At 39.2% G+C, this 19,746-nt stretch overlaps 1 protein-coding gene across 5 annotated transcripts in view; it reads left to right on the top strand.

The window, feature by feature from the left end:
* CNTNAP4 (contactin associated protein family member 4) overlaps positions 1 to 19,746 on the top strand; it is a 263,654-nt gene that overhangs the window by 57,174 nt on the left and 186,734 nt on the right. The gene's annotated exons all lie outside the window — the stretch shown is intronic.

Genomic DNA, 19,746 nt, shown 5'->3' on the forward strand with positions numbered 1-19,746 from the left:
AAAGATAAAACGTTCTCCTATATCCTTAGTCAAAGCCTGTGAACTAGGGTGATCTGATGATTTTACTTAAAATATTTTACTTTTTTTAGGAATTGGAAATTGGTTTATGAAGTTAAAAAAGAACTTCCAAAAAGATTAACATTTTGATAAAGGTTTGGAAAATGAAGTTCTACATCAATTTTATGGTCCATGGTGTGTCATCTGTGCTTATAGATTATATTTTGTATGCTGGCCTTGAGAAGGTGGAATAAAAATGAGTGAAGATTTATATCTTATTTCTCCATATATGTATATCCTGTGTTCATTAAAGCAGAGGAGAGTTTGCTGCCATTTCTGTGATTAATATAGAATCACTTCCACTCTTCTTTGATTCACTTGACTTAACACTAGAGGTGATTGTCCACCTGGCCGTTTGGCTCTCTCTTTACTTTGGATGTTGCCCTCCCTTCTGGGCTCCTTCCTTAAGGGTATGTTCCATTCTCTTCTCATTTCTCCTGCCAGAGTCCTGTTCTTCCCTCTATCTTCTCTTTATCGTCTTTGTCTTCCCTGTAGCACACTTCCTTCAGCTCTAAATCAATCTGATAATGTAATCTGAGTGAATGTGCCAAGTAGCCAATCCTAAGCAATTTATAGTGATAAAAAATCTGGTTTTGGCAACACAGAAACTAGATCATAATACTAAGCTGTGAGTCGCCTTAGGGAAATGAAATTACCTCTTTTTCTCCTTTCCTATAGAAGTATGGGGTTGAATTCAAGGATCTCTAAACTCTGACAATACACTCTTTTTATTTGTACTACTCTATAGGTGATATCTTTTCTTTCCAACTCACTCTAATAATGGAGATTTTTTTCAAAGCATGTTGAGTGAGTAAAATTGAAGGCCCTTCAATAAGAAAGTAAGTAGGGTACGTCAAGGCAGATTGTTCTCTGTCCTCTCGAATGAAAAGACACAGCATGCTCCTGGCTTAGGAAATGTCTTAACCTGCCATAAAATCTAGGAATTCAAGTTACAGATATGATCCCTACTGAAATTGATATAATGGCTCAAATTTGGTCAATTAAAATACATTCATAAAATTTAAAACTATCATTAATACATAACATACCTTTCTTTGTGTATATCTAATACTTTTCAGAGTGCCGGGTAGGAAAATTTCACATGAACCTTAGGCAGTTTGTAGATCTTCATTTCTTGGGGTCGGAGAAAACCATGAGTTAAGTAATCACGTGTTGTGTTAGGTGGATTCTCCCAGAAGCACGCCCTGGCCAATGATAAGGTGCCAGTGGTTTATTAGGGGATACCTACCAGGAGAAAACAGGGAGGTGGGAGAGAAAGCAGAGTGAGGAAGGCAAAGAAACCAACAATTACAAGTCAAGTCCCACACACAGCCTGACCCCCAGGAAATTCTAGATGATCAAATTGTACCTAAGATGTTGTCCTACCTCATGGTAAAGGAACTAAGTCTAGCAAGGTGGCTCATTGTATAATCAGTTTAGGAAAGTTCATGTCTTAGGCAACTTGGGCTGCAGTAACAAAATACCGTAGAGGTCTTAAATGATAGACATTTATTTCTTGCAGTTCTGGTGGCTGGGAAGTCTGAGATCAAGATGGTGGCAGATTCCGTTTCTGGTGAGAGCCTGCTTTGGCTAGCAGACAGCCACCTTCTTGCTGTGTGCTCATGCAGCCTTTCCTTGATGTGTTTGTGTGGAGAGCGCATCTCTCTGTCTTTCTCTTCTTAGAAGGGCACTAATCCCATCATGAGGGGCCCACTCTGAAGACCTAATCCAAACCTAAATACTTCTAAAAGGCACCAAGTACCATCACATTGGGGGTTAGGACTTCAGCTACGAATTTTGGGGAGACACATTTGGTCTGTAACTGCTGCATTTCTATAATAAACCAACCAGAAAGTGTTAACTGCTTGAAGCTATCTGATAAAAACTCAAGATATCCAGGCCTTCAAGGGGCAAAGATCCTGGAGAGAAAGGAAATAGTATATAGTGAGCCTGACAGTTTCTGCACCAAATAACAGAGATTCCAAATATATAAAGAAAAATGGACAGAAACAATAGGAGAAACAGACAATCCAAATTGAAACACAACCAGAGTGAGTGGGTTTTAACTGCTTCTCTGTATCTCATTAAAGAAGTAGGCAAAAAACAATGAAAGTACAGAAGATTTTAACAGCAAAGTTAACAAATTTGACAAAATATGTAAATGTGTAATTTATATTTATATAATGGGTAGGTTGTATAAAACCCTGCCCCCAACAACTACAGAATACGCATTCTTATCCAACGTACCTTTAAGTATTTACTTAAACTTATTCTGGGCCATAAAAATTGTTTTTGAACAAATCTCAAAGGATTTAAATCCTATAGAATAAGTCCCTTGGGTATAGTTGAATTAAGCTAGAAATCAATAATTAAGAAAAAGGTAAAAACCTAGAAAGGTGTGGAATTTAATTAGTGTACCTTCTAAAAAGAAATCTCAATGGGTATTAGGCCATATTTTAAAGCAGTGATGACCAAATACTGTAGGTCAAAATTGAGATGCAGCTTAGTCCAAACTGATAGCCTTACTTGCACATATTACAAAAGAAGGCAGGCTAAATATTAATGATCCATCCATCACCTACTTCTTCTGTTTCCCAAGGAAATTCTTAAAAAATGACAAACCAAAAGTAAGGAAAAGGGAAAGGAAAAAAGAAAAGTGCATTAATTAATGAAATAGAAAACATGCAATACAATCAATAAGACAAAAATATAACAAGAGGATATTCCAACAAACTTTCTGCTAATCATAGTGAAAATTTAAATGAACTGAAAAAATTATTTGAAAAACACAACCTAAAAAGTTGTGCCCAAGAAATAAAATGGACAATTTAAATATCCGTCTGTCTGTTAAAGATAGTGAATCCATAATTCACATGCTCCAACAGAGAAAACTGCAGGCGAAAATGCCTTCATACGTGAATTTTTCCAGATACTTTTAAGGAAGATAAAACTCTAATCTTCTACATTCTCTTCCAGAGGACAGAAAAAAAGTCAAAATACTTCCCAACTCATTCTGTGAGGCCAGCATAACCTTGATACCAAACCCCTGTCAAGGACAAACAAGAAAGGAAAATTAAAAGCCACTCTCTCTCATGAATATAAATGCAAAATACTCCAAACAAAACGTTAGCATATATGTGTGGAGGGACTGGGACTGAGCCTCAGAATGAGAATGACGCACTTGGCTGGAAGGCACACATACTCTGCAAGCAGGGTGGGTTGCATCACCAAAGAAACAGTGAGAGCAGGGGCCTGGAGCCTTCAATTCTGATACTGTACATAAGAATCTCGAGCATCTTCTCCAGGAGGGGATTGCACAGAAGTGTGAGGATAGCCAGCAGTAGAAAACCATCTTTTTTTTTTTTTTGTATCCACTTTTTTTTATTATGTTAATCACCATACATTACATCATTAGTTTTTGATGTAGTGTTCCATGATTCATTATTTGCATACAACACCCAGTGCTCCATGCAGAACGTGCCCTCTTTAATACCCATCACCAGGCTAACCCATCTTCCCACCCCCCTCCCCTCTAGAACCCTCAGTTTGCTTTTCAGAGTCCATAGTCTCGCATGGTTCGTCTCCCCCTCCGATTTCTCCCCCTTTATTCTTCCCCTCCTGCTATCTTTTTCTTCTTCTTTTTTTACATATGATGTATTATTCGTTTCAGAGGTACAGATCTATGATTCAATAGTCTTGCACACTTCACAGCGCTCACCATAGCACATACCCTCCCCAATGTCTATCACCCAGCCACCCCATCCCTCCCACCCCCCACCACTCCAGCAACCCTCACTTTGTTTCCTGAGATTAAGAATTCTTCATATCAGTGAGGTCATATGATACATGTCTTTCTCTGATTGACTTATTTCGCTCAGCATAATACCCTCCAGTTCCATCCACATCATTGCAAATGGCAAGATCTCATTCCTTTTGATGGCTGCATAATATTCCATTGTGTATATATACCACATCTTCTTTATCCATTCATCTGTTGATGGACATCTTGGCTCTTTCCATAGTTTGGCTATTGTGGACATTGCTGCTATAAATATCGGGGTGCATGTACCCCTTTGGATCCCTACATTTCTATCTTTGGGGTAAATACCCAGTGGTGCAATTGCTGGATCGTGTGGTAGCTCTATTTTCAACTTTTTGAAGAACCTCCATACTGTTTTCCAGAGTGGTTGCACCAGCTTGCATTCCCACCAACAGTGTAGGAGGGTTCCCCTTTCTCCACATCCCCACGAACATCTGTCGTTTCCTGACTTGTTAATTTTAGCCATTCTGACTGGTGTGAGGTGATATCTCATTGAGGTTTCGATTTGGATTTCCCTGATGCTGAGTGATGTTGAGCACTTTTTCATGTGTCTGTTGGCCGTTTGGATATCTTCTTTGGAAAAATGTCTGTTCATGTCTTCTGCCCGTTTCTTGATTGGATCATTTGTTCTTTGGGTGTTGACTTTGATAAGTTCTTTATAGATTTTGGATACTAGCCCTTTATCTGATATGTCATTTGCAAATATCTTCTCCCATTCTGTCGGTTGTCTTTTGGTTGCTGACTGTTTCTTTTGATGTGCAAAAGCTTTTTATCTTGATTGTATCCACTTTTATTAGAGACTGTGGTAATTAGAAATGTGCCGTAATCTGTTGGACACGTCTTGGGTGACACTTAGATCCTCTCAGCCACACCTCTTTCTCCAGCCAGTGAGGTAAGGAGCGAGTCCAGCTTCCAACAGGTGTAAAAGGGCCTCCTCTGGGATTGTACCACTTACCTGAAACTTCCTGCCCATGGTAACCTTGATGCTCCCAGAGGATCCACGGGGCATTATAATTCTGATAGTGGAGTATGGGGAGTAGTACCTGCCTGGGAGGCTAATCTTGAGCAATAGAGGACAAAAAAGGGATGCATAAAATGTCCTTAGGGTGGAAAGTTCTGAGATGCATCTCAATAAGGCTGCTCAGAAGTGTTAAACTTCTCATTTTATTCATACACTGTTTTTCTGATTTTGTTTCATTGTCCGTGTTGTCTTTTATCTCATTGAGCTGCTTTCTGATGATTATTTTGAATTCTTTGTTAGGCAGTTTGTAGATCTTCATTTCTTTGGGGTGAGTTGCTGGAAGTTTATTAGTGTCCTTTGGTGGTATCATGTCTATCTGATATTTTGTGATCTGTATAACCTTGCCTTGTAGTTTGCATTTGAAGGAGCATCATGGGACAGGTCCCTGGGAAGGCAGGATTAGTCCCAGACTGCGTCTGAGAGGGCCTGGAACTGATTCAAATGGTCCACAGCTTGGACCAAGGTCTGCAGGCCAGCTTTCAAGGGCATGGAAGAACATGTCTCCTGCCCGACTTCTGGGTGGGCAGGGCTACTCAAGGACTGTGGCTAAAAGGGGCTGGAGCCAAATCGTGGGGCCACTTCGGGGTCCACTAGGATCAAAGTAGGCACGCCTACCTCTGGAGGCGGGAGTGGCTGTGCTCCCTCCGTGTGCCTGAGTGGGCAGGACTGCTTCCGGACTGTAGCTGACAGGATTTAGAATGGGCTGCAGGACCCCTTCAAGATCCACAGTCAGACCGAGGTTTGAGGGCTGACCTCTGGGGGCAGGCTCCTGGAGGACCGGCAGGACTGCTTCCTTATCTGGCAGTGAGGGGCCGGCCCAGTCCCCACATTGGCAGAACTGCTCCAGGAGCAGCTGGGAGGGTCAGAGCCCAGTTACAGAGCTGTTTCAGGATCTTCTTCCAGATGGAAATTGGAGGGCCTGCCTCCACGGGTGCAGTTGGGTGTGTCTCCTGGTGCGACCCTGGGAGGGCAGAATTGCTCCTGGCCTGTGGCTGGGTCCCAGGGCTCCCATGAAGGCATTTTTGTCCATGGAGGGCTGCCAAACTATTGTTGCTCGGGGGGCATATGAGCAGGAGACTTCCTATTCTGCCATGTTGCTGACATCACTTCATATATTCTGTGTCTAGCTATCATTATCATCGTCTGTCTAATGATCTGTAATTTAAAACCTGCTCCTATAAATTATCTCATTTGATTTTTAAATGTAACCCCTTTGAAGACTGCCCTGCAGATGTAATTCCATGAGAAAAGATGTGGAAAAAATTGCGTGATTATGTAAGGCTTTCTGTATGTTTCTTCTCAAATAGGACTTTATATCAAAGATTTTCTCCCTCACTGGGAATTGTCAGGTCCTTAAAGGTCTAATAATTTAAGTAGAAAGCTAGCCCCAAATCCTATTTAAGTGATTTAAGGATTGTTATTTTTCTCTTATCTTTTTTACCTTTTTAAGAAAAGTTGACATGTAATGAATATTAACAATAGAATATAAAAGGGACACACGTAAGATGGACTATATAATTGGCCATATAAACTATAACTGATTTAATAGACTATATAAAAACATCTGACTGTATAAAAATGAGAATGTTTATGTGGGTTTTTGCAAAGCTTCTTCCTTGACCTTGGCATTGTGCATGCCCTCCTAGAACAAGCTGGTCCACTGTCAGGGCCTCAGGAGGAGGCCTGTGCAGACAATTCCCACATTTGTGCTGGAGGAGGAACATGTCTAACAATCTCCTTTCTTATATTTTCAACTGCCTGCTGGAATTTTCCAGCTGCCTACGAGATGTCTTGTCTTTACAGAAAAGCTCAACATATCTTAAGTTAAATATATCACCTTCAAACCAGCTTCTGCTTGTAATTATTTTTCTTTTTTTTATTAAAGGATTTTATTTGTTCATTTGAGACACAGAGATACAGAGAAAGAGAAGAGAAAGCATGAGCAGGGAGAGAGGCAGAAGGAGAGGGAGAAGCAGGCTCCCTGCTGAGCCAGGAGTCCGATGTGGGGCTCGATCCCAGGACCCTGGGATCATGACCTGAGCCGAAGGCAGACACTTAACCATCTGAGCCACCCAGGCGCCCCTGTAATTATTTTTCTTTTCTGGTTCCTGGTGGTTATCTTAATCACCATGGCTTAACATTCTTAGAAACACCTTTTATTTCTCTCTTGATCCCTCCTCCTGAAGATGATAAGTTCTGTGTGTGGTTGCATGGTTTGCAATCTGTCTATTCTATTCTATTTTTTTTTAGTTTCCATTGCTACTACCCTAGTGCAGTTTTGGATTTCTAACCAAGGTTATTTTAATAGCCCCATAACTGCTCATGCAATTTTGAGGCTTTCCTCAATAAAAATAAATTTACAATTGCAGTTGTGACCTTGTTTTTGCCTGTTTAAGGTTTTTCAGCCCCACCTTCATTGCACAAATGGATGTTTCTGAATGTGCTTTCTAAAGTCCAGCTAATACTCTGCAGCGGTTGAGCAGATATTTTGGTAGTTTTAAGGAAAGAGGAAAAAAATACTCATAAACTTTTTTCAGGTTAAATAGTAAGATAATCTATGAATTGTCTACCATTTACTGACAGAGTATAGTTTCCCTTAACTAATCCATCTTTGCTTAATTTGTGTGTTCTTATATTTGTTCTACAAACTTAATTATTTAATCTAAATAAACCTAATAAGTACTACATGGTATTAATTCTGTGATTAGCACAAACACATATAAAGAGCTCATTGATGCATAATAGTATAAATAGAATAAAAAAGTAAGAAATAGAAATTTGAACAATTTCATAAACATAAGGAGTGACCATGATTTTAGTGCAAAGAATAAAACACACAAGCTGGGATATGTGAATATTTGAATGTGGTGATTTCATACAAGCATCTAAATAAGGAAAGCACTGGATAGAAAAGCAGAGATATTGGATCTAGTAGACAAATCAACTCTCTTAAGTATGCTCAAGGAGCCAAAAGAAATAAGAATAATGTCTCAACTAGGGAATATCAAAAGAGAGTTACACATTTTAACAAGGAAATAAACTAGTGTTTCTAACCTGAATGTTATGAATTTTTTCTGTCGTGAAAAAGAACAGAACTACATATGCATCCAAGCTGCACTCCTTATAGCAAAAGAACCAAACCAAAACAAAACAAAAAACCAAAAAACCATCTCATTATTGATATGATGGTGAGCAAAGTAGAATAAGCTGTTTGCAGAATTCCTCTATCAAAAGACACTGTCAAAACCTATATTTTTTTAGTGGCTCTAAATGTGGAAGAGTAACTATTCTGAGAAAATGCTAGCCGACTCCTGCTTTCTTCCATATAAGAACTACTTTGATTTCTAAGTTTTAATCCTGCTTTTGCCTTTATAAGAGCAAAACCAGTCATCAGTCCTTCAGCCTGGTTCGCCTTAGTGACCCATACTGTGGGAGAAAACATTTTTTCCTCCTGTTTGGGGTCATCTGGTTGCCATCTTGCAGACTGGAGAATGCAGTGGGGCTGGATTGAGGTGGCAGTGGATAGACAGGAGGGACTTCATTCACAGAAGATGGTTGGCAGACAGGAGCAGGTCTCAGTGTTACAGTCTTACCAAACTATGGCCACTGGGATGTGGGGGGTAGGGAGTTCTTTTCACTGTATTGTGCAAACAAGTGGGTAGTAGTTTCTGCATTAAAGCACACTGGTTAATGTTAGGAAAGGTGAGCCCATAAATTCCTATAATGAAGGAAGACATAAAGACATTTTTAATGACAATAATAATTCCTTCAGAGATATTTCTGTGTGGGGCATGATTTGGGGAGCAGAAATGGATAGGACCTGCCCCCCCCCCCGTCCTTCAGCTCCTCTCCCAGCTCAGAGAGGCACATACCATCCAAGGCTTAAGGAAAGGGGGTCACTGCACACCTTGGGAACATAGCTAAGTGGGTACCTTTGAGGTCTAGGATATAAAAGATCTGAAGGAGAAATGAGCAGCCTGAAGGAATCCCTTTGCCCTGTATCCCACTGAGGGGAAGAGAGGAGGAAGGTTTGGAAAAGTAGGAAGAGGGTTAGACATGAGCAAACAAGTGTGAAGGCTCATTTTTCCCTGAAGTCCTGTCTGAGATTAAGTCCACAGTCGGAAATGTCACAGAGCCCTTCATTCACATTCAGGTATCTGCATGTGAAGGCTGTGAGTAGAGTGGGTGATGGAGGGGAGCCTGCCCACCCAAGACAAGTCACCACATCATTCTGTTGCTGCAGTGTAGACGTGGTAGTGTGGCAGAGACCCCACGGTGGCCCCAGATGGCATGTGGGGAGAACCAGGAGCTACCGTGGGTGCTAAGAACGAATGTAGGAGGTAGGGAGTGGAGAGGTGGGTGTGGGCAAAAGGTCACACCTGGGATGGGAGGAAGAACATCCAAATGCTGTGATAAAGCAGGTCCTGACCAACCCTTAGCAGGTGACAACAGAGGGGACATATGACTGCATGTGTCTTCCTGTCCCCTGCTCCCAGGGCTGGCAGGAAGGGAAACAGACCCCAGTAAGCATCTGGAAGCTGAAGGTGACAGAAATAAAATCCTGAATCGACTGAGTAATCCATGAACTGGCCCGAGATCCTCAGAAATGATTAGATTGATTTTCTACATTAGACAGAATAGAAACTCAAGAGAGAAAATTAGATTGAGTTAGGGGAAAAAATGCATTTTTCATACCCGAGGCTGTAAGTGAGAAATTTGTAACTGCAGTATGATTCTAGCTGCATTGCTCAAGTAGCTCATCTGAGCTGTGGTCAATAACCTGCTGGCTTGTGGGAGCCCACTGTCAGCAGCTCTTCCCAACTCAGCACTATCAAATTGGGAGCTTGAAATCTGCCACCGGGGGAGCATTTACACCACAGGAATTGACCAGTGCTACAAAGCAGGGCTCCCTCCCCAGAGAACAACATATTAAACACTTAGTAGCATACCACCTACCTGAATTTATCTCCTAAGAGTCAAAATGTAATGATCTTGGGAAGGAATATTAGAATTTCTTTCACAAATTGGACTGCAATGCAAAGACCTGAACCAAGAGTTTGATGTGTTCCCAGTCCGTGATTGTTGCTTAAAAATATACATGTATATTTATGTTTTTTTGTATACTCACAATACACATGTAAGTTCTTTTTTAAAAAAATGATTTATTTATTTATTTTAGAGAGAGACAGCATGAGTTGGGGGGGCAGAGGGAGAAGAGAGAGAGAGAGAGAGAGAGAGAGAGAGAGAATCTTAAGCAGGCTCCACACCCAGTGCAGAGCCTGACATGGGGCTTGATCCCATGACCCTGAGATCATGATCTGAGCTGAAACCAAGAGTCAGAAGGTTAACCAACTGTGCCCCTGCGCATGTAAGTTCTTTAGCATAGTTTAAAAAACTTGTTTCTAGAACTAAATACAAGTAAGTATATTAAGAATGTATATCCCAAGTTGAAACATTCAAACTTCCAGTTTTTGGGGTTGGACATGTTGGTTGACATGCTATTGGATTTTATGCTAAAAGAAGAACAGCCCACCATTCAGTGTCTATCTTTTATCAAAATATCCAGAAATCTCTGACAGATCCACAAAATCTTCTGTTTTTCTCAGTGATCTAAAAATAGGAGTTAAAATATTTTATTGAGTAACTATCAAGAGTGTGAAGTTAAAGCAGCTGGCTATGTAAGTGGCCCAAACAGATCAAGCTATCCATCATTAAGCTGTGTATAGCCTGGTAAAAGACTGCAAATAATATCTTCTTGTAGGACAGTGTGAATAAGCATGCATATTATTAGTGATCCTAAATATTGTTTATTCTATACATTTAAAATTGTAGATTGTCTTTTTTGATATTAATTTGTCTAAAGTTGGTGATCCACACATGTGCCCACCATAAAACACTAAGTGGTCCTCAGATGCTGAAACTTTGACAGTTGTTTTCTTAGCTTTGAATGAAAGGCTTTCTGCATTTTGGATCCACTTTCTTTTCCTGCCTTAATGACCACTGCCCTCTCTCTCCCTTCAGTCCAGTTGCTGCCATTCTGAAAAATATGCCTTGCATCTGTCTGCCCTCGTATCATTCCTCTGCTTGGAATGCTCCAGCCCTTCATTTTGACCTTTCAGAATCCTACCCTAGAACGTAAATGGAATGTTTCTGTTTTGCTAATCACTCAGCCAGCAACACTGTCCAGATCCTAAACTTCTGTAGTGTATATCCTGTTTCAGTTCTGCATATAATATACATCACCTGCTCATGTGTCAACTTCCTGTTTCATAAAAAGCAAACTTCCTGAAGTTGGAAGCCATGTCATCTGTGATGAAGAATGGGCTCCGGGGTCAACAGTGTTCAGGGTTTGCCTGACTTTAGCTCTGTGACCTTTTACAAAGGACTACCTCCCTTTGCCTCAGTCTCTTCATGTCTAAATGAGGAAAAATAGTAGTTTCCATCTCACAGGCTTGTTGTGAGAATCAAATGAGTCAGGACAGGGAAGCACATGGGCAACTTCTATTTATAACTAGTGATCCAGAGTCATTCCTCACATTTCTTTTGACTACGTATGCACTAGTGGATATAGTGATCACATTTGGTTCATGAATAGTGGGTATGGGTGGTGAATAGAGCAATACTGATAATTCCTTGTATATAATAGCTTTCTCTGAGAAGTTTGTGTGTGGTCTAGTACTGAAAACCATAACCAGTCTGTGTGATTAGGGAAATAAATTCTATATTCTTTGTTATGAGGGATGGCATTTAGAGATTTTAAAGAAGGTGGTACTTCATATTCTTCTATTTCCATGTGCTTTCATAGTTTTTTAAAGATTTTATTTATTTATGTATTTAATTTATTTATTTTAGAGAGAGAAAGTGTGCCTGTGTGTGAGTGGGGAGAGGGGCAGAAGGAGAGGGAGAGAGAATTTCAAGCAGACTCTGTGCTGAGCAGGGAGCCCGACTCAGGGCTTGATCTCACAACTCTGAGATCGTGACCTGAGCTGAAATCTGGAGTCAGATGCTCAACCACCTGAGTGACCCAGGCACCCCCCATTCATAGTTTTTATTAAGAATTAGAAATGATCTAAATTTCATAACTCCTCCTGGATTCAATTTTTTGATATTTTATTTCTGCCTTCTTCCTATTTTTAAAGGGTAGCAGGAAAGTTTAATAGCGTTTAGACTGTTCAAAAACATAAGATCTCACCGCTTTGTAATCTACACATAAACCACAATAACTTAAATGTTAGGATATTTAATTGAGATACTTTATTAAATCAACATTCACCAAATATTCATTTATTCATTGGAATTCAAGAAGCATTTCAGGGACGCCTGGGTGGCTCAGTTGTTATGCGTCTGCCTTCGGCTCAGGTCATGATCCTGCGGTCCTGGAATCGAGCCCTGCGTTGGGCTCCCTGCTCAATGGGGAGCATGTTTCTCTCTCTGCCTGCCGCTTCCCCCTGCTTGTGTGCCCTCTCTCACTGTGTCTCTCTCTCTCTCTGTCAAATAAATAAATAAAATCTTAAAAAAAAAAGCATTTCAGATACTCCAAAAAAAAAAGAAAAGATTGATGAGAATTAATCCGAACTATTTTTTATAAAATAAATGGCAAAAAGAGAGTTTAAGGTACTTTGAAATGTCAACTTTCCTCATTAAAAAAGTCCATCATTTTACTTTGTTAGTAGAAAGCAAAATTCTTACAGACCTTTGGCCTCCTGAAGTCATCTCAGCATCTAATTTAGTTCTGTTGCTCTGAGTTTGGCCATATTTGAAGGGTAACAGTTCAGCTAATGGCAAGCCTCACTTTTATGTCTGACCAGCTCACAAAAGTTTTTACAAGGTTGGATTTAAATATGACAATGATATTCTGATACGCAGTTTGATTCTTAGTTATTAATTTAACAAATGTAAATAGACTCTATTCTTTCCCGTTACCAAGTTCTCGTAAGTAACAAGGCAGCCTGTGGGAGAGGCGCTATTTGAGCTGGTGCTGAAAGGTGGAGGAAAGAAAGTCCTGGCTGAGTGAGGGGCACAGGAATATACATCATTCAAGTGAAATTGTGAAGAATGAGAATAGACTTCATAGAAAAATGCACTGTTTTCTGAGACTCCAGTGCCTCCAATGGCAAATTGAAGTTGTGTTAAATGCCCTGCCTAAAAGGATTCCTTTTGTTACCAGAAAAATTATTCAACTTGCTTTTATTAAAGCAACTCTGGGAACAGTGACAAAAATAGATTGGCTCTTTAAGAGGCACATATTGAAGATTTCCAGAAGGGTAGGATGTCAGGCAGGAACACAATTTCCTGTCCTCCTCTCCAAAGCCTATACACGTAGCCAAATCCCACTGGCCTTGCTTCCTTCGTTGTCACCGTCCTGGAAGAGCTGTCTCTCTTTTCTAAAGTGAATCAGTCCACGGTTTCCTATATCTTTAAAGCTTCCTCAGGATTCCTGTTCCTTCCATTTTACATCTTCCAAATTTCCCTTGCACTGATGACTTTACTGTCAGCATCACCATTTAGAGGGTTTTCCAAGCTATCATCCTTGACTTTATAAACTTCTTGCCCTTCCAGCATTTGGTATCGAAAGGGGTACCCACAGATCACCGAATCCTGCCAATGCCCCCTCACTAAGATCCCTCAAGTGCTTTCATGTTTTTTCATTCTTTCACTTACTCAGTTCAAGTTTATATCCCTAGCAACTAACAAATAAAGAAAGTAAGTTTTTAAGAAGGGCTCAAACCAAGGTAGGGATCCTGAAAAGCAAAGGCTACAATGAAAATCACTTTGGAGGTAACAATGACCAGATCTAGCAATTTTCACACATTAGAGATTTCTTTTTCTGTTATTGAAAGGGAATAATTAGAAGTGATTTAAGATTTCAGTCTGAGCAAAGATTGAAATGATGTGGCCATCTGGTTCTGACAGGAGGTAAGGCATCCAGTTTTGGAATGTTGAGCTTGAGATATCTATAGGGCATCCATGAATAGATGTATAGGAAACATTCAGGATTTGGGATACAGATTTCAAAGGAAAGGCAGAGCTCAAAATAAAGATTCAGGCGTCATCATCCAAAAACAAAAAGCTAATCATTGCAGCCACAGGCACGAGAAACGCAGTACACAGAGAATGAAAAGTAAAAGAGGAGAGAATTGTATTAGCTTTTAAACAGAAGTAGAGAAAGGGAGCTCTTTGAAGGATACAGAAAAAGGCTGGCCAAAGGGGCTGAGGAGAGGAAATGAGCTAAAGAAGGAAAGGTTTGCTCTAAGTGATTTGGTCATGACTTCTGATCTAGAGATGTTTCCTGATGGCTTTTTCTCAGCTCATTTATTGACCTAGACAAATCTTTTATTCTAAAGATATAGGATGTCAGCATAGCAAAAGCAAAAAGCTTTTTTTCTTTTTTTGAAAGCATCATCTCTCAAGAATTATGCAAACTATGAATTTCTTATTGAAACTCTACTTGTGTGTCATCTGGGAATTCCATGTGATATCCATCCCTTCATATTGTCCCTCCTGTTTTTATGTAAAGGAACATAAAATGCTAGGAAGTTTGTATCCAGGCTTGCATATAATTTTGTTAAAAACGATAGGCTTAAAAATTATACAAAGAGTGCATAACATGACACAATATTCTTCTACTCATTTATGCATCTGTTACAGGAAAGAGCAGTGCCTTTATTTTACTAATTCCAGTATAGTTAACATACAGTGTTACATTAGTTTCAGGTGTACAATATCGTGATTCGTCAATTCCATACATCATCCAGTGCTCATCACAAGTGCACTTCTTTATCCCCATCACCTGTTTCACCCATCCCTCTACCCCCTGCCCTTCCGGTAACCATCAGTTTGTTTCCTCTTGTTAAGAGTCTGTTTCTTGGTTTGTCTCACTCTCTTTTTGATTTACTCATTTGTTTTGTTTCTTAAATTCAACACATGAGTGAAATCATATGCTATTTGTCTTTCTCTGACTGATTTATTTACTTGGCATTATACTCTAGCTCCATCCGTGACGTTGCAAATGGCAAGATTTCATTCTTTTTTATGGCTGAATAATATTCCATTGTATATCTATACCACCTCTTATTTATCCATTCGTTGATTGAAAGATACTTGAGCTGCTTCCATAAATTGGCTATTGTAAATAATGCTGCTATAAACATAGGGGTGCATGTATCTCTTTGAATCGGTGTTTTTGTATTTTTTAGGTACCCAGTAGTGCAAATTACTGGATTTTTAACTTTTTGAGGAACCTCCATACCGTTTCCACAGTGGCTGCACCAGTTTGCATTCCCACCCACAGTGTAAGAGGTTTCCTTTTTCTCCACATCCTTGCCAACACCTGTTATTTCTTGTCTTTTTGATTTTAGGCCATTTTGACAGGTGTGAGATGGTATTTCATTGTAATTTTGATTGGTATTTTCTAATGATGAGTGATGTTGAGCATCTTTCCATGTGTCTGTTGGCCATCTGGATGTCTTTTTTGGAGAAATGTCTGTTCATTTCTTCTGCCTATTTTTAGTTGGATTATTCATTTTTTGGGTGTTGAGTTTTATAAGTTCTTTCTATATTTTGGGTACTAACCTGTTACCAGATGCATCATTTGCAGTTACTGTCTCCCATTCAGTACGTTGCCTTTTAGTTTTATTGATTATTTTCTTCGCTATGCAGAAGCTTTTTATTTTGATATAGTCCCAGTAGATTATTTTTGCTTTTATTTCCCTTGCCTCATATCTAGAAAAATGTTGTTATGGCTCATGTCAGAGTACTTACTGCCTGTGCTCTCTTCTAGGATTTTTATGGCTTCAGGTCTCATATTTGGTCTTTAATTCATTTTGAGTTTATTTTTGTATATGGTGTAAGAAAGTGATCAAGTTTCATTCTTTTGCATGTTGCTGTCTAGTTTTCCCAACACCATTTGTTGAAGAGACTTTTTCCCATTTGGTAGTCTTTCCTCCTTTTCAAAGAGTAACTGACCATTTTGTTGTGGGTTCATTTCTGGGTTTTCTATTCTGTTCCATTGATCTGTGTGTCTGTTTTTGTGCCAGTACCATACTGTTTCGATTACTACGGTGTTTAATATAACTTAAAGTCTGGAATTGCAGTACCTCTAGCTTTTCTTTTTTCTTGTGTTTTTTTAGAGAGCATGCACAAGTGGTAGGGGGAAGGGCAGAAGGAGAGGAGGAGAAAGAATCTTAAGCAAGCTCCATGCCCCGCGTGAAGCCCTATGTGGGGCTCAGTCTCACCACCCTGAGATCATGAGCTGAGCCAACATCAAGAGTTGGAGGCTTAACCAGCTGAGCCACCCGGACGCCCCGGTCTGTTGATATTTTGATAGGGATTGCGTTAAATGTGTAGATTGCTTTGGGTAGTGTAGACATTTTAACAGTATTTTTCTTCCAGTCCATGAACATGGAATGTCTATTTCTTTGTGTCATCCTCAATCTCTTTCATCAGTGTTTTGTAGTTTGCAGAGTACAGGTCTTTCACCTCTTTGGTTAGGTTTATTACTAGGTATCCTGTTGTTTTTGGCGCAATTGTAAATGGGCTTGTTTTCTTAATATCTCTTTCTGCTTCTTCATTATTAATGTATAGAAATGCAACAGATTTCTGCACATTGATTTGTATCCTGTGACTTTACTGAATTTGTTTATCAGTTCCAGTAGTTTTTTGGTGGAGTCTTTAGGGTTTTCTATATATAGTATCATGTCGTCTGCAAATAGTGGAAGTTTCACTTCTTCCTTACCAATTTGGATGCCTTTTATTTCTTTTTGTTGTCTAATTGCTATGGCTAGGACTTCCATTACTGTGTTGAATAAAAGTGGTGAGAGTGGACATCCTTGTCTTGTTCCCGACCTTGGGGGAAAAGTTCTCAGTTTTTCCCCATTCAGTATGTTGTTTGCTGTGGGTTTTTCATATATGGCCTTTATTATTTTGAAGTATATTCCCTCTAAACCTACTTTTTCGAGGGATTTTTTTTTTTATCATGAATGGTTGTACTTTGTCAAATGGTTTTTCTCCATCTATTGAAGTGATCATATGGTTTTTACCCTTTCTCTTATTGATGTGCTGTATCACATTGATTAATTTGTGAATATTGAACCACCCTTGTTTCCCGGGAATAAATCCCACTTGATCTTGGTGAGTGATTTTAAGAAAAATGTATTGTTGGATTTGGTTTGCTAGTATTTTGTTGAGGATTTTTGCATCTTTGTTTATCAGAGACATTGGCCTATAGTTCTTTTTTTGGTCTTTTTTTTGGTAATATCTTTATCTGGTTTTGATATCAGGATGATACTGTCTTCATGGAATGAATGTGGAAGTTTTCCTTCTTCTATTTTTTAGACTAGTTTGAGTAGAATAGGTATTAACTCTTCTTTAAGTGTTTGGTATAATTCACCTGTGAAGCCATTTGGTCCTGGAGTTTTGTTTATTGGTTGTTTTTTGATTACTGAAAATCAGTGCCTTTAAATAGAAATATAAAGTTGTTGACATTTGTGATTGACTGTTAAGCCAAGCTGACTCTGGAAATACTACATTCATATTTCCTAAAATTACAAATTGCTTATTTTTAAAAGCCACTTTGAGGTATGATTGATACACAAAAACCTGTACATATTCAGTGTTTACAAGTTGATGAGTTTGGAGATAAGAATATACCCATGATCTGTACTACCCAAAACAATCTACAGATTCAATGCAGTCCCTATCAAAATACCAACAGCATTTTTCACTGAACTAGAACAAATGATACTACAGTTTGTGTGGAGCCACAAAAGACCCTGAACAGCCAAAGCAATTCTGAGAAACAAGGGCAAAGCTGGAGGCACCACACTTCCACATTTAAAGATATGCTACAAAGGTGTAATAATCAAAACTGTATGGTGCTGGTACCAAAAATAGACACACAGATAAGTAGAATAGAATAGAGAGCCCAGAAATGAACTCAGAGTTATTTGGCCAATTAATCTATGACACAGGAGCTAAGGATATACATTTACTGAAGAGACTCTTCAGTAAATGGTGCTGGGAAAAATGGACAGCTACATGTGAAAGAATGAAACTGGACCACTTTCTAACAACATACATGTAAATAAACTCAAAATTAAAGACCTAAATGGAGACCTCAAGCCATAAAAACCCTAGAATAGAGCACAGGCAGTAATTTCTTTGACATCAGCTTTAGCAATATTTTTCGATATATGCCCCTGAGGCAAGGGCAACAAAAGCAAAAATAAACTATTGGGAGTACATCACAATAAAAAGCTTTTGCAGGGCAAAAGAAACCATTGATAAGACCAAAAGGCAGTATACTGAATGGGAGAAGATAGTTGCAAATGACATATCTGTTAAGGGGTTAATATACAAAATATATAAAGAATTAATATAGCTCAACACCCCCCCCAAAAAAAACCCCAAAACAGATTAAAAACTGGGCAGAGGACCTGAATAGACATGTTTCCAAGGAAGACATACAGATGGCCAACAGACACATGGAAAGATGCTCAATTTCACTAATCATCAGGGATATGCAGATCAAAACTACAATGAGATACCACCTCACACCTGTGAGAACGGCTAAAATCAAAAAGACAAGAAATAACAAGTGTTGGTGAGGATGTGGAGAAAAAGGAACCCTCGGGCACTGTTGGTGGGAATGTAAATTGGTACAGCCACTGTGGGAAACAAAATTTTGTGCAGCCATAAAAAAGAATGAGATCTTGCCATTTGTGAAAACATGGATGGACCTAGCAGGTATTATGCTAAGTGAAATAAGTCAGACTGAGAAAGACAAATACCATGATTTCACTCATATGTAGAATCTAAAAAACTAAACAAATGAATAAAAAAAACAAAAAGAAGAATCAGACCTGTAAATACAGAGAACAAACTGATGGTTGCCACAGGGAAGGGGTGGACGGATGGGCAAAATGGGTAAAGGGTTGTGGGAGGTATGGACTTCCAGTTGTGGAACGAGTAAGTCACGGGAATAAAAGGTACAACATGGGGAGTATAGTCAATGGTCCTGTAGCAGCGTTGGATGGGGACAGAAGGTAGTTACGCTTGTGAGCACAGCATAACGTATAGAGAAGCTGAATCACTATGTTCCACCTGAAACATGTAACACTGTGGGTCAATTATACTCAAATAAAAAAATAATACATCCACGAAACCATCACCATAGTCAGGGCCATAAACTTATTTATCACCTCGAAAAGTTTCCTTCTGCCCTTTATTTATGTATTTGTATGTATGTATGTATGTATGTATTCATTCATTTTTATTAAAAATTAAAAAAAATTTTCCTTTGTGGTAAATTTTTAAAATGAAGATGCAAAATTCTGAACTCTGAAGGTACGTTCCAAATGGATCTTTATTAATTTTTTTTTGTTTTCAGAGAAGAAAATAAAAAGCAGTGACAATTGCAGTATAATCAATTCATGCTAGTAATTGATTTTCAGTTGTGCTTGTCAAAAGGATTTGCATTTTGCAATTATGGTAGCTGTCATGAGCATTGAACTGCTCTGCTAGGGTGTTGTTTTTCAGTTGCTACCATTCTCCTTGGTAGTAACAGAGTGTGTGGAAAACGCAGGGGTGTGGATGAGATTCACAGTATTGCCAGAAGCAATTTGAAATTGGCTAGGCAGAAGCATGACCTATTTTTTTTTTTTTTGGTCTGTCTTTTCTGATCCAGAAAATGTTTGCATTAACTCTCATTCCCAGATGGAAGCATTGCTTTATTATGACTCAATGGATCAATATACATTGGGAGCCATGAACTATGATAGGTGGCCTGACAATCGTATGAAAGGCCTCACTGGTTTGAGTGGAAATGAGGTTGCTTTGTGAGACTTTCTTT

The sequence above is a fragment of the Callorhinus ursinus genome, unplaced genomic scaffold, assembly GCF_003265705.2.
Source record: "Callorhinus ursinus isolate GAN/ISIS: 27379988/994484 unplaced genomic scaffold, GSC_fseal_2.0 scaffold46, whole genome shotgun sequence".
Lineage (NCBI taxonomy): Eukaryota > Metazoa > Chordata > Mammalia > Carnivora > Otariidae > Callorhinus > Callorhinus ursinus.